The following is a 14,480-nucleotide window of genomic DNA, read 5'->3' as shown; positions in this document are numbered from 1 at the left end:
TTCACTCAAAAATGAAAAGGGGGTAGTGACAAAAACTGTCACTGAATGCAAGTTTACGTACACAATCTGCAGCGTTTTCCAGTAATGTGAATTTGGTAGTACAAGGACTGTGATGTCTTTGGTCTCCTTGGGAAGGAACACCACTTCTCTTCACTGAAGTGCCAGTCCTGTAACACAAACAGAACTGTAAAGGTTACACTGCCAGATGAAAACTACTAGTTGCTAAGAAGTTTATAAAAGAGCCTGCAGAGTTATGGAAAATGGTCTTGTGGACAAATGAGACCAAGATTTACTTATATCAAAGTGATGGAAAGAGCAAAATGCCCCCCCCCCCACTGGCCAAATCAGTCACCTGATCCAAATACAACTGAACATGCATTTCATATGGACGGAAGAGAGAACTTAAGGCAACTAGCCCCCAAAACCAGCGGGAGCTGAAGATGGTAGCAGTACAGGCCTGGCAGAGCATTACCAGAGAAGATACTCTGCACCTGGTGATGTCTATGGGTCACAGACTTCAAGCACTCATTGCATGTAAAGGGTATTCAACAAAGTACTAAATATGTCTACATTAATTTACATAACCTTAATGTGTACCAAACTTAGGGAAATAGGGAAGCTATATATAAATAGTGCTGTAATTTCTTTTTTTTTTTCATTTTTCTTAATAACTAATTTCAAATGTTTAATTCTAAACACTATACCTGGATAGTGCATCTTGTTTGCTCATTGTAAATTGCTACAACATGTCTTTTCACCTGTTTAATGTGTCTTGCCATTGTGATATTGTAATAGTGTGTATGTCATGTTCCCCTTGAAAAAGAGATATCAATCTCAATTAGATTTTTCTGGTAAAATAATGGATAAATATATAAAAAGAGCATCATGCGTGAAATGGCCTTTTTACAAGGACGTCATATGCATTTTAAAATCATATACATGTGCAGGTATTTGTCATTGTCAGTTGAGCCAGTCAATCAAAGTGTTCCTTTCTTTTTGACATCATCTTGAAAGACACAGCTGTTTCCATGCTGCAAGTTCCCATAGTTCATTTACAAAGGTTGCAATGTCTGAGTTGTTGATGAAAAGTTATTGCATTACAATGCCAAATTGGAAGACTGGTTTTGCAGAACATAACAGTATTATTTAAAAAAATATATAATAATTTAATGCTAATGAAAAGTTTCCTATATTTAATATATAATGTCTTCCTGTTTTTTAATTTTTATTTTTACTTTTATGTCTGACTGTATGTTCACATTATAAAGCACTTTTCTGGTTTATATTTCCATTAGAAATATTTGCACATCATTGTCACACGTGCACATCTAGTAAGCTTTATTACGATGACTAATGCAGAAGTCTACTTGGAATGAGGAGTGTACATACTCTGGAAACTAGAACTGGCTTCCTCACTTCATCTCTTCAGTATTGAACACATAAGCTCTGTCAACAAGAGTAGTAATACCAACAATATTCTGATTTGTGTGTGTGTGTGTGTGTATTTGTGTGTGTGTGTGTGTGTACATGCGTGCATTTTATTATTATTTTTTGTATTCATGACCATTACTGGTACATATATTGGTATTCAGGAAGAACTTCCTGTTTTATTTGTATTTTTTTATTTAATGAGACCAATCCCATTTTGTTCAAGTGTCAGTTCCCGTATATCATCTTACATTACGAATAGGTTGTACAGAGTAGCCACATCATACAGCCATGTGAATAGGACATACCATTGCTTTATAATGTCAAGAAATATCAGCGCAGTACAAGGTGGAAATACGCTCAGAAAACTGAAATGGTTAAATAAAACATTTCTTCTAATGACACTGGAAACAATTTAAACAATAAATAAAAATTATATATATATATATGATGGAATCCAATATATTCACATTATATATATATATATATTCCCATATATTCCCATCCGAAAGTACACTTTCACCTCCTGAACCATCATATTTGACACTAGAATGAAGTATCGGTTGAAGTGCCTCTTTTACTAATAAGGTTTTTTTTTGGAGGCATGTTTCTGTAGTATTACACCTCCGGTAAAATGTCCTCTCAATACTCTGTGTGTTTTACGCAGGTACTACTGCTAGCGACAAAATAGTCGAAATTCAGCAAAATGGATGCATAGTTTTCAAATGCAACTCTGCTTTGACTGTCAATGTCAAAAGTCTCCGCTGCCTATCAAAAAAAATAAAATGAATGAATGGATGAATGAATAAATAAATAAATATACAAAAAATCCAGAAATACATGAGTTATTCAACAGAGATTAAATGGAGTGATTTTAGATGCAAATTGTGTTATTTGGCTTCAAAGCGTTAAACAAAAGAGCAACACATAAATTACCTTTGTCTTTCAACCTTTGTATTACCCTGTCATTTATTCTTATTAATCAAGTCCTATATAATTAGGTAATTCTCCATTCAATTTTTCAGATGTTTTATAATTCTACACAGTAAAATGTCCACTGTTAATTCAACATTGCTATTGGGACCAAAAGTTATCTGTTAGTGTTGAATTAACACTGGACATTACCATGTATCAGTCCTTTCTGTGGCTTCATTATTTCTTTGCTGGTCTCTGAATAAGATGATTCCATTTAGCTTGAATAAAGTTAACCAAACAACGCTGTGTGAAACCTGTGAAAATTACCAGTATGCATCACAATCATTATCTTTTGGAGATACAATGCACTGTGCCATGGCAGATGGTGTGATACACAACTTGAAGACAGCTTCAGAATCTTCAGTCATCATTGGTGAGTGGAGCAGTGTTATCGAATGTTGGAACTGCTTGACAGGGCTTTCAGATGTCTGGACATTTCGGTGTGGTTTTAATGGTTATTGATTTACATTAATGTATTCACTTTCAACTGAATGCCTTAATTTCAAACAAATCAGCAGATGTTAAAACTACACTCCTGGATACTGAAAATAGTCAATGCCCTTTCAAAAAGGCCGACTAGGTCCAGAGATCCAGCAAAAGCCACAGTGAAGCCCTCCATTGTGTTTGTAAACAAAGTCCCCAGCCTTTTTAGACAAGAATAATAAAATATTGAAGCACTTTTGAAAAGAAAAAGCAAATTACAGATATTCTTGCTTTGTCATTCTCTGCATTCCGAGTTCAGTTATTTTTCCTTATTTTTAATTTAATAAACCAAAATGGTACCTTAAATGCATCATGCACTCTTATATACAACATGAATGTCATGTTGGGAAAATTCCAAAGTTTGATTTAGAAATGCCTTTTATTGACCTATACCAGTGTTTGCCCAAGTGTTTGCCAACTGTCTGTTTTTTTTTTTATTCTCAAAATGGAGCTCTTTGATATAAAAAATAAATAAATATTAAATAGAAATACGCTTGAGCATTTTGGAGCTGCAGAGAGTGGATGAGGCGCATACGATGTTGTCTGTGCTTAAGATATTGCGGTCACGCTTGTTAAAGTGTGTTTTCAAAGAATAGCTCTGAGCATGCACTATAAAAACAAAGATGGGAAGACAAGAGAGAGTTGCACCATCCCTACAACTCATTATGCACAAAACTGCCTAACTCTGCATTATGGACCACTTGCTTTGTGTGCGCATAACATAACAAAACTGATTCAGACTGCTTTTTATTTACACCAGTGCTACATGCTAGCATTCTGCCATTGAGTCATATTGCATTATGCCAGTACCAATTTGCCACACTCACAATCCTACCACAAAATCATGCGGTTGTTGTGTATGTACGCAACGGAAAAAAAATAATAAAAGCTTCCATGAATGACAAATGAAAAGTGAAGAGACATGCAAATGAAGAATCAAATTTGTTAAATTATTGATACTTGGTAAATGACAATAAATTATTGATGTCTCATTGGATTGCGGCATTTTATTACATTATATGTCAAATAAATAATCGTCATCAAAGGAGACAGCTCCAATGTTATTGCAAAGTTTTCTGAAATGTGTGTTACACAGGCATTCTAAGATTTCTCAAAGTGCAATAGTTTAATGTGAGCATATTTTAATTGCTACCACTGCAATATGCTTCTGTCTTGAAGTGGAACCAAGTGGGAGTTCAGAGGGAAGAGTGAATCATTCTCAGACAACTCTAAAGCACAGACAAACACAAACACATTTATATTCATGTTATTCTTGGATACTTGTTAAATGGCAGTCATTTAACACAGAAACAATTTGGGATAAGAAGCTGAGAGACAGATGGGGAAAGCTGATTGAGGTCATCATAGTAAAGCTAAATACTTATGGTTGAATGGAAACCCTGAATGGTTAGCATTCCAGATATATTTATGACTGTACTGTTTCGTTTAAATACATGACACAGCTTTCATAAAACCATTCAGGAAATATTGTCTTGGTAATATTTCACAGGCTGCAATTTACAATAACCCAGTGTTAAGGCCTGGATTTAAGTAACATTTATTTTAACTTTGAGTTGCAAATGAATTCACATTACATTTTTCCAAACACAATTATTGCTTAAAATATTTTAACCTGGTGATGATTAGCAGTTGCACTTTCAATTAGAACAAGACATTATTATATCCAATCCACACTTTAATTAAAGTTCAGTGGAAAATGACATGTCAAATGAAAGCCTTAGTGTTGCCAAACAAATAGTAAACAGGTCATTTCATATATTTATTACTAACTGTTACGGTAAGTGTTGAACTGTAGTTATTATGGCAATACATTTTTATTATACTGTACCTATAAAACATGTTTATTCATTAGAATGCCTTTCAAAGATGTTTTAGAGCATAAAAAATGGCTCTTCTAATTTAAGGCAAGGCGGATGTACGATGTGAAGTACACCAGGGAATTTTCCCACAACGGGATTCCAACAAGAAAAACCATTCCTCCATTTATTCAGTGTTTATTAGTCATTGGTGTAATAAGCATTGCGATGGCAAGGTAAATATTTACTCCTCCTCCCGCTTATTTTGAGCGTAGCTCCCAGTTAGTTTAAGGTGAAAACGGGTGTGGTGCGGCCGCTATTTGCCCAGGCAGGGGGAGGAGGCGTGTCGATTGTAAATCAGTGGGACAGATTAGCCTGGGAAATGAAGCGCATCTGAATTCAGCACCATGGTGCGGCACTCAGCATCTGTGCGGGGCTGGGCCGGGCTCTGCAGCGGCAGCTGACCCGGGCACATTAGCAAATGTGCCTGCTTCCCTCCACTGCATCTTTAAATGATTTGTGAGGGGCTGCTGCTGTCCTTTAAGAATTTGCTGCATCTGCGTAAAAGGGCAGGGGTGGGGTCGAGTGTGATGGGATTGGGCGGAGGGCAGTGGTGTGGCGCGGTGGGGTTGGGGGGCCTTTGTTCATTCTCTGTTAGTGCGTATATTCTCGTATACTTACGCTGACCACAAGGCTGCGCACCAATCGGAGAGCCAAAAAAGTGACCAAGTTACTACTTCTGAAAATTCCTATTCACTTCGTGGCATCATGCAGAAAACAAAACCAAAAGATTTTTTTAAACCCAGCCTTTTAAAGTTTTTTTAATTTCATGGCAGGCTTCACAATAAAGTAAATACAGGATGTCAGAGCTGTTGAACAGGATATTACTCACTTTTGGCTGTTAAAGTAAATAAATAAATTAATTAATTAATTAATTAATGAATGCACTAGACACTAATTTAGTTCAGTTACAGCCTCAGCCATACTCGTCTTTGGTATCATTCTCCCTTGTTCCCATTACCTTACTTTTCTTCTCCTATCTTCTCAATTTGTCCTTTATTTTTGTTGGTCTGACCGTTCAGCTTCAAATATTGGGTACCTGTGAGAGCAGTCAGCCTTTAGCTTTGGAGAAATCTGCTAGCTAATGAAACAGACTGAGCTGCTATCATGTGTCATGTTCTGTCCTTTGCATATATCTAGGACAATGATCCCAGCATAAATCACATTCCGACTGATCCTCCGGGTAGATAATTGCAGACAGGGGTGTGATACGCCATCGTAATAGAACTCTGCCAATCAATTCATGACGCACCACACTTATTCCCCCAGTGGTGCTGAAATTGAATGAGGGAATTCAGCTGGTGACATTTAGGCCATTGTGATTCTGATTTTCAAAAGAAACATTTCAGCTTGATTTCATTAACTGAAGAGAGTAAAAGCAAATTTGCCTTATGAAATGCAATTACTGCACAGCTGACTGGCACAGAGAAGCAACATATGAAAGCTTTATTTTCTCCACCTTCTTCTTCTCTCCTGAAGATTGGCTGTATTTGTCTCAACTTAGTGTTTAATGATTTGTTTAGTTTCATTATTTTAATTTATCTTATTACTTTAATTTGTCTTTTACTCTTTTGTGGATGTGGAGCAGCAACAGCTATTTGCCATTTAATGTGATACACATAGTTATTATGAAACTGAATGAATGACATGTTTATAGGATCTGATTAAAATATATTTTTATCACTACTACTAAGAGCTTACAAGTACTCCCAGGGCAGAACTGTCATATTCTGTAAGTTTCCACCTTTCAAATACACTACCAACATGAAATAACCATTCTTCAAGAAATCAAAGAATGGAGCCATACGTTGTCTGTGGTTCACAGTATGAGAGCAACTATTGCCTAGCTACACATGGCTCTGTCATTTTGCACTTCTGTCAGAAAGTGGACAAAGTAAACCAGGCTCCCTTGTCATGAAACGTTTCCATCTGTCATCAAATCTCTGTAGCCTCAGCTCTTTCCTGGCAAGCTGCTTCACTTTTATTCTGATGCTGTTAATAACCACTTGTGTCTGGGAGCTGTCTCCATAACTATGGCTATCCTTCTGCACCTGCCACATCCATGTCTACAGTCTTGTTTGTTTTTTTGGTTTTTTCTGTTTGTTTTTTTTTTTATCACAATAGAAGCTGTTTCATACTTTTTTATTCAGAGGAAATTATATTGCTGTCATTGCTTGCAACAGGAAAACGAAATACTATCATTATATACACATTAACACCCCATCCCTAACCCTAACTGCCCCCCCCCCATTTTTCCCCCCACAACAGCACACACAAACCTGCCCCAGTAGGTCCCAGGTCCTTAAGGTAGCTAAAATTCATATATTCAATGTGCAGCATCCATATTCTGGAGGGATGGAGCTTACCCCATCGTATTTGCATCGGTCACAAAAATGAATGGGAGAGAATTGGGAACCGGAAAACCGAGCGGAACAGTTGTTGTTAAGGGCGGCAGTGTAGTATAATGGGTAAGGAGCTGGTATTGTAAACTAAAAGTAGGACACTCCCATTCTCCGCTTGAGCAAGGTAATTAACCTGCATTGCTTTAGTATGTATCCAGCAGTTCAATTGGATACAATGTAAAATGCTATGTAATAAATTGTGTAAGTTGCTCTGCGTAAAAGCGTCTGCTAAAAAAAGCGTCTGCTATTGGGATATCTGATATTCACGCAAATGCAATGGGGTAAGCTCCACAAAATTACTTGTGTTATACCAAAGTGAAATATCCCTTTAAGACATTGCATAATAATGTCTTATTCAATGAACATGAGAGGGTAGGGAACCTGCTTTCCAATTCAGCAACACCAAGTGACGGGAATTATTTAAAACCAAAGTTTGGGTATTTTTGGGAGACGTGTTAATGAGAACAGCAGACAACAACATTGTTTTAAAATCTTGATTGTTGGTGCGATCAATCAATAGCAGCATGCAAACTGAACAAAGTTTGAGGATGAAATTAATAATTTACAATGAAAATATAATGCAGAGAACATGCGCCTTGCACTCACATTTATTCTTATTCATTCTTATTTTTGTAACTTATTTTCCAGTTCAGCTTGTGTAAGCATTATCCAACATTGTAGCATCAACTACTGAACTAGACTGGGACATAATCCTCTAAAATATGAATTCCCATTACTTTAATACATTGCAGTACAATTTAGACATGAAAATAGACATGCTTAAAGATTATGGAGATCATATCTAAAATATTAAAATGTACCCAATTTCATTATCTGAGGTGTTTTTGTGTGATTCATCTGATCCAGAATAACATTAGTAATCAGTAAATCTTTTATTTGATAATCTCATAAAGGTCCATATGTGAGAGACTCTTGCTGAAGCTATTAAACTAAAGCTGGATTATTAAACCAAATCTCATAGTTCTGTGGGATATGGACAATTACACTGAACTCAACTATATATAATATGAAATCAGTATACCAGCAGAAAATATTAATATAGTAGGGCATGCATAGAACTGAGTTACACCTGTTTTAATAAAAATGACCATGCCCTTAACCATTGATTGACATGCCTCTGTGTCAAATTTGGTGAAGATTGGATTAACTTTGTAGAAGAAACAAAACTGTTTTTGGTGAAATTCTAAATGGTGGATCAATCAAAATGGATGCCGATGTTGTTTGTTGAGGAAACTTTTGTTTTACCTCTACTGATCTACTGATGTAAATTATATGATTTTCCATTTACCACAGCCAGGTACACTCTTTGAAAACCTGCATATTTGCTATGGCACCCCCTAATAGCTGACTGATCCAAAATGTTGCATGGTAGTACCAAGTTGAGAGGTCAACATGCTCACTAAGTTTCATGATCATCAGCTATTGCGAAGTTTGTCAAATGGCTGCTGATAACTGATTTGCTGATGGCAGCCATGTATTCTTAAGATATCTCTTGATATTTGGACCCACTGTTAGGGAGCTGCATGGAGATGTATGATAACACATTTCAAATTGATTGATCAAATGGTTGAAGAGTTATAGACTTTTTCATTTATTTGCTCATTATAGCGGCACCTATTGGCAGGAAGATGGTTTGTATGCATCCTCAGAATCAAATCCTGCACTTATATACCAAATTTGGTGAGAATTTGACAGACTTCATAAGTTACAGATGTTTTAGTAAAAATAGGCATGATTGACATGTCATGGACAAACGGCTTGCTGTATCAAAAAAGTTATACATTTTTCCGGGTTACTCTAGCATAGTGTGTCAAATTCTGGTGAAGACTGGATCAACTTTGTAGAACAAGAAGCAAAAAATGTGTTTTTGTAGACTTGTAGAATCTATGCCAATGTGCACTGACTCAGTTCTGTCGGCTCATGGTGGCCAAAACCTTTACTAAGACACTTCTTGTTGGCCTCTTGTTTACCTCTTGGCATGAGCCAAGAAACCTGATAAAAACAACAGGGGTCAATTGCAGCATGCTGAGCTGGAGTTTAAACCTCAGATAGCAAAAAATGCACATGTAGTAAATTCAAAAGTATGAGTGTGTGTGTGTACCTGCAAATATTCATGTGTGAGCATGTGTCCAGGTGAGCATGTAAGTATGCAATCATGGTGGGTAGGCTAAAGCAGGCAGGAGAGGAGGAGAGAGAGAAGAGGAAGAATGCATGAATGTTCAGCTAAACTAATGTTTAAGGGTGAATCTTAACTTGTGGTTGAATTCCGATAGACGCAGATGTTTGTAAATCATATACTCATTGTATAACTGTGCTCCACTGTGCTGAATTGAAAACTTGCAATGAGGGAAGTGAAAGAGAGGGAGATTAAAATGATTGGCATGTCTAGTACTATGTGTGAAAATAAGGCAGAATAGATCTTGGCAAGGTTTAGGAAGGAATTCTGCATGATGTAAATCATTATAGATATAAGCACGGATGTTCCATGAATGTTTATATCAAAAATAGACCGTGTATTCAGGTTAAAAAAAGTGGGGATGATGGCTCATAAAGGTAAGAGTGAATAATTAGTCTTACAATTTTTTTCTACAAGATGATGATTCTGTGAAGAGAGGAAGGATGTGGCGGACCTTGCAATATTACCATATAAAACAAATGGATAAATGTGATCGAAGTACATTCAGAGTGACGTATGTAATAATTTCCCACTGTGTTAAGGAACAGGTACATCGCATGGCACCATACACGTTCAATCTATATTTTTCTATTATTTCCCAAAATGCATTTTCAGTGTATGTGTATTTCTGGTCATGTACTGCGTTAACAAAGTTCATAATTGTTCATTGAGGGGAACAGATGGGACAAATTTCTTTGATGAAGATATTATGTGCTAGTGTCAGGAATTTCTGTCCCCCAAGAGCATATCCTTCTCAGCAGTGTGCAGTTAAATGCACATTCACATCACTTTTATTAAACACGTAAAACACCAGGTACAACCACAGCATCTGTTTAAGGGCTCTAGTGGGTGGTTGTGTCCCTCTCCTATTTTTAACATATTCTCACAACAGTGTATGAGAAGTTTTGATGAATTCTGGAAACAAAGACTCAAAAAAAATAAATGTGATCAAGTAGCTAGTCTGCACCTGGTAACTTACATTTCAGACACTGTGGGCTCTATTTTCAGGCTGGCGCATGGCGTGTTGTGAGCCATTACACTGGCAGTGTGGTATTTTTGTCATGGATTTTGATGCACCTGAGCCGTTCAGGAATTTCCTGACCCCCCATTCGCTGAAGTGGGAGGAGAGTCACTGCTGGGGGTGTGTCAGTCAAAATCAAGCAATTTTGGTGAAGGTCATTGCAATGTTCCAGTCCGCCTGGTCTGCGATTTGTACCCTCGCCACCTGCCTGCTCAGATCAGGTCTACGTGTCAATTTCAGCCCAGTATAGGCAGGATTGCTAATTTCAGGGCTTCTTATGCAAACACAGTCTATTTAAAAGCCAACTAACAGTTTTTGTGGATCATGTGCTGTCCCATTAAATAAATCCCACAAGCAGGAAAAATGCATTTATTGTTCTTTTTTTTCTTTTTTTATAATTTTATATTCCTGTATTTGTTTCTATTGTTTATGATTATGACTGTTCTTATACTGAACTGGGGTCCTGGGGGTAACTCAGGTCCAATGTTTTTTGAATATCTAGTGTATTGTCAACGCTTTATTGCCTTATAAAAGAAAAGTAAGATCCAGAAAAGGTTGTGTTATTTTGGTTCAAATCTGATGACAATCCAAACCAAAGATGAGCATTCTGCATAGGCAGGTTTCCAAAAAAGCCATCTGGAGACTCCAAGAGGACACTCAGTGACCAAATGATATAATGGGTTATTAGAAATGTGAAATTCCATACACTTTATAGGAATGGCTAAGTGGAGCAGCATTCCCCATAAGGCCTATACCTATACATCACCAAACGTTTGACACTTTTCAGGGTCTCCAACATAAATAACCACAAAGACCACAGACCCTATGCCCTTAAAAATATTAATTTCTGTACCTTCTGACCTCATATCAACAGACAGAATTCACAAACAACTTCACACATCCACACAATAGAGCCCCAAACTTAGGGGGATTTTGTGTTTTTTTCCTTCTTTCCTGCCGATTACATTATCACAAATGTTCAAAGCCCACAAAGAATATGTCTCCCCATTGAATATTTAGCTACATCAGCCAACAAAAACATTGGATACACACACAAAATGGATATATTACATTTTTAACGAAAATAATTTGCCCCCGATGTGGCTACTTCACTGGTGGTTGCTGGTAATGGGCTTGGTTCAAAGTTTTCTAGCCGGCTAGGATACAGCCAGGCTATATGGAATTAAAACCTGAGTTGAACTAACCTAGTCCGATTATGTCAAAACATCTGTCAGCCTAAATTTCCACCCCTTTAGACATCTAGATTCAGTGTATATTCAAACTTGTGCTTATTGGGGTAACTTCTACAAAAGCACGAGCAAAGGACATCATTAAGTAATGTCTTATTTTCAACGTGAATGCAATAGCAAAACGGACAATGTACGACGGGGGTGGTGATGCGGCCGAGGTAAAGACATTTTTATTAAACCCGTGGGGTTTAAAGATGTGGCTGCCGTGCGACGAGCGTGTGATGCAAGCGAGCCTTTGAGCAGGTGAGAGAGGCAGGTGCGCTGTGCGCTGTTCTGGTCCCACGTTGGAAGCAGAGAGCATCCAGCGGGGAGTGAGGCGGACCTGCTGGTGGCGGGCAGCCCGGAGGGGTTTATTCCACTTATACAATGGGTTACCAACAATGACTATATATGGTTACTTTAATATTTATTGATTTTTATCGACTTAATCACCTGAAAGTGAAATATTTTTCCGCGGGCATTTGTGCATATTATTTTACCGTTGTCAAGCAAAACTCTATAAACTCTAAAAGTTCTATTTGCACCATTGTTAAGCAAAAACCTCTGGTTCAAAAACAATGATTCTATCAAGAAAAAATAGTTCCTTCTCATTTTATACAATTAGTTTATACCATGTATAGCCTACCATACATTTTTTGTCATTACATTATTTAATGAAACTGCATGAAACCATATGTCAATGAAATTAATCTCCCTAGCACTGTCTTGCTTTCTAAATGGTGTGGTCACGCAGTGTAGACATAACGTCTTCCTAAGACCCTCTGAAACGGGTTTTGAATGGCAGCTAGCTTAATGACAGGTTCGCCGCCACTTGTCACCTAGCCAATATTAAAATTCCTGGACTGGAAGAAAAAAAACTGGACTGGGAGAGAGAAAAAAACCAGGACTGGAAAAAAAAAAACTGGACTGGAAGAAAAAAAACCTGGAACGTTTGACATTCACAACAGTTACACGCAGGTTACCTTTCCGTCCAACTCTGGTAATTCATCTTGCCCTTGCTCTACATTTTGGACGGTGTAGTGGCATGCACCCTTTTGTAATGTCTAATGTTGATAAAACACAGAATGTCATCGCTTGCAGTGATTTGTTAACGTTGTTTTGTTAAGGGTGTTATGTAAGGAATAAACACGGTGGGCTGTCCCGTTATTTAAGCAATAGCTCACGACAGGCCGTGGTATATTACATTACATTACATTACAGGCATTTAGCAGACGCTCTTATCCAGAGCGACGTACAACAAGTGCATTAGTTCAAGGTGCAGAGGTGCAAAAGAAACACACTAGAGTGAAGTAAAGATCGTAGTGCCAGAAGTGACCACATAGATCAGGACTCCAACCCTGTAGAGTAACCTGTTCAGCAAACAAACAAACAATCCTGCCAAGTACAAACTAGCACTGAAATCACATTTGCCTAATCAGAATCGGACAAAAACAATCCTGCCAAATAAAAACTAACGTGATCGTATTAGCCTAACTAGGTACATTGAGCTAAACTATAGGCTAGGGAGGGGTGGCGAGAGGTGCAGCCTGAAGAGATGAGTCTTTAGTCTGCGTTTGAAGGTAGTCAGAACCAGTATATGGTTATTATATCACAGCTAAGGGGCATTGTTCAGCACAATGCAAAACGATGATTTCATTGTTTTGAACTGCTTACGAGTCAGCTTCCTGATGGAGCTCTGTCTCGCTACAATAGCTTCGGCTCACTTGTTACCTAGCCTATATAAAAATTCTTGGTTTTAGGTCAGAATGGTCTCACGGCATGCTTGTTGTCCCGGGTAACTAGCTAGCTGACTAATGAAACAGCGGTTACTATAAACGCAATTGTTCACAAAAATACGGATGAAAATGCGTCCCCTACTGCCATGAGTTCAATGTGCAACGCCTATTCTATTGTCCAAATAAGGGATGATTCCGATTTGCGGGATGCGTAAATAAAGCTAGCGACAGTAACTGGAACCGTGATTCAACGTTGACATCTATTGCGAAATTGGACATTGAAAAGGGGAGGGGACATAACAACAATTCAAAATCAAAAGAATAATGTTGCTGTTTTAACTGCTTTAGAATGCTGGATTTTGTAGCGCATTGATTTTAGAACTGTTAAAAGGCCAAGCGGCGCCAAGTGTAGGCTACGGAACACAGTTAGTCTCCGAACCGCGGGGATATGTTGCCTTTTCACTATATTGACTTCATGGGTAATCATTTTGAAACTCTCATGCATATTGCTTTTATCCACAATGTTTAAGCTAAGTGAGTGTCCATGTGATGTTCTTTTTAGTTATACCTAGTAATAACCCTTTAAGAATAATATCTAATAACTGACGGTTTAGTGGTGTCTGTTGAGCAGTACTTTGCTCTGCATGGCACTCAGAATTGAAGGGATCATTATTTGATTTGAGGTAGAGATTAATTAAAAATAACATTGTATGGTGTACCTTTTCACAAAGATACTATGAACTGTTGCTGGGATGTTGCATTTTTTTACCCAACTGTATGTATTCCATGAAAAATAATTTTATAACCTGGCAGGTATCTGAAACAGAGCACATGGCAGTATGCTGTACCTTAACTCTGTAATCATTCAAATGATCTGACCATTGTAATGCATTTGCAGGCCTGCTCGACAAATGTTAAATACTGAGGCGTGCGTTTTGTCCAGAATGAGAAAATGCGAGGCCTTGCGGCTCAGCAGGGTGTTAGACCATCTCCATACTTGAGCTGTGTCTGCCAGAGATAATCACTCCACACCATTCGATTTAAGACAAAGGTCTTTAAATTTAAATATCCCATTAGAATTCAATAGATGAAAAAAGTGATAAGCATCTAAACTAAAGCAATGGATTTGCCT

The sequence above is a fragment of the Anguilla anguilla genome, chromosome 4, assembly GCF_013347855.1.
Source record: "Anguilla anguilla isolate fAngAng1 chromosome 4, fAngAng1.pri, whole genome shotgun sequence".
In the NCBI taxonomy this organism is placed as follows: domain Eukaryota; kingdom Metazoa; phylum Chordata; class Actinopteri; order Anguilliformes; family Anguillidae; genus Anguilla; species Anguilla anguilla.
Note: the sequence above shows the minus strand (reverse complement) of the source record.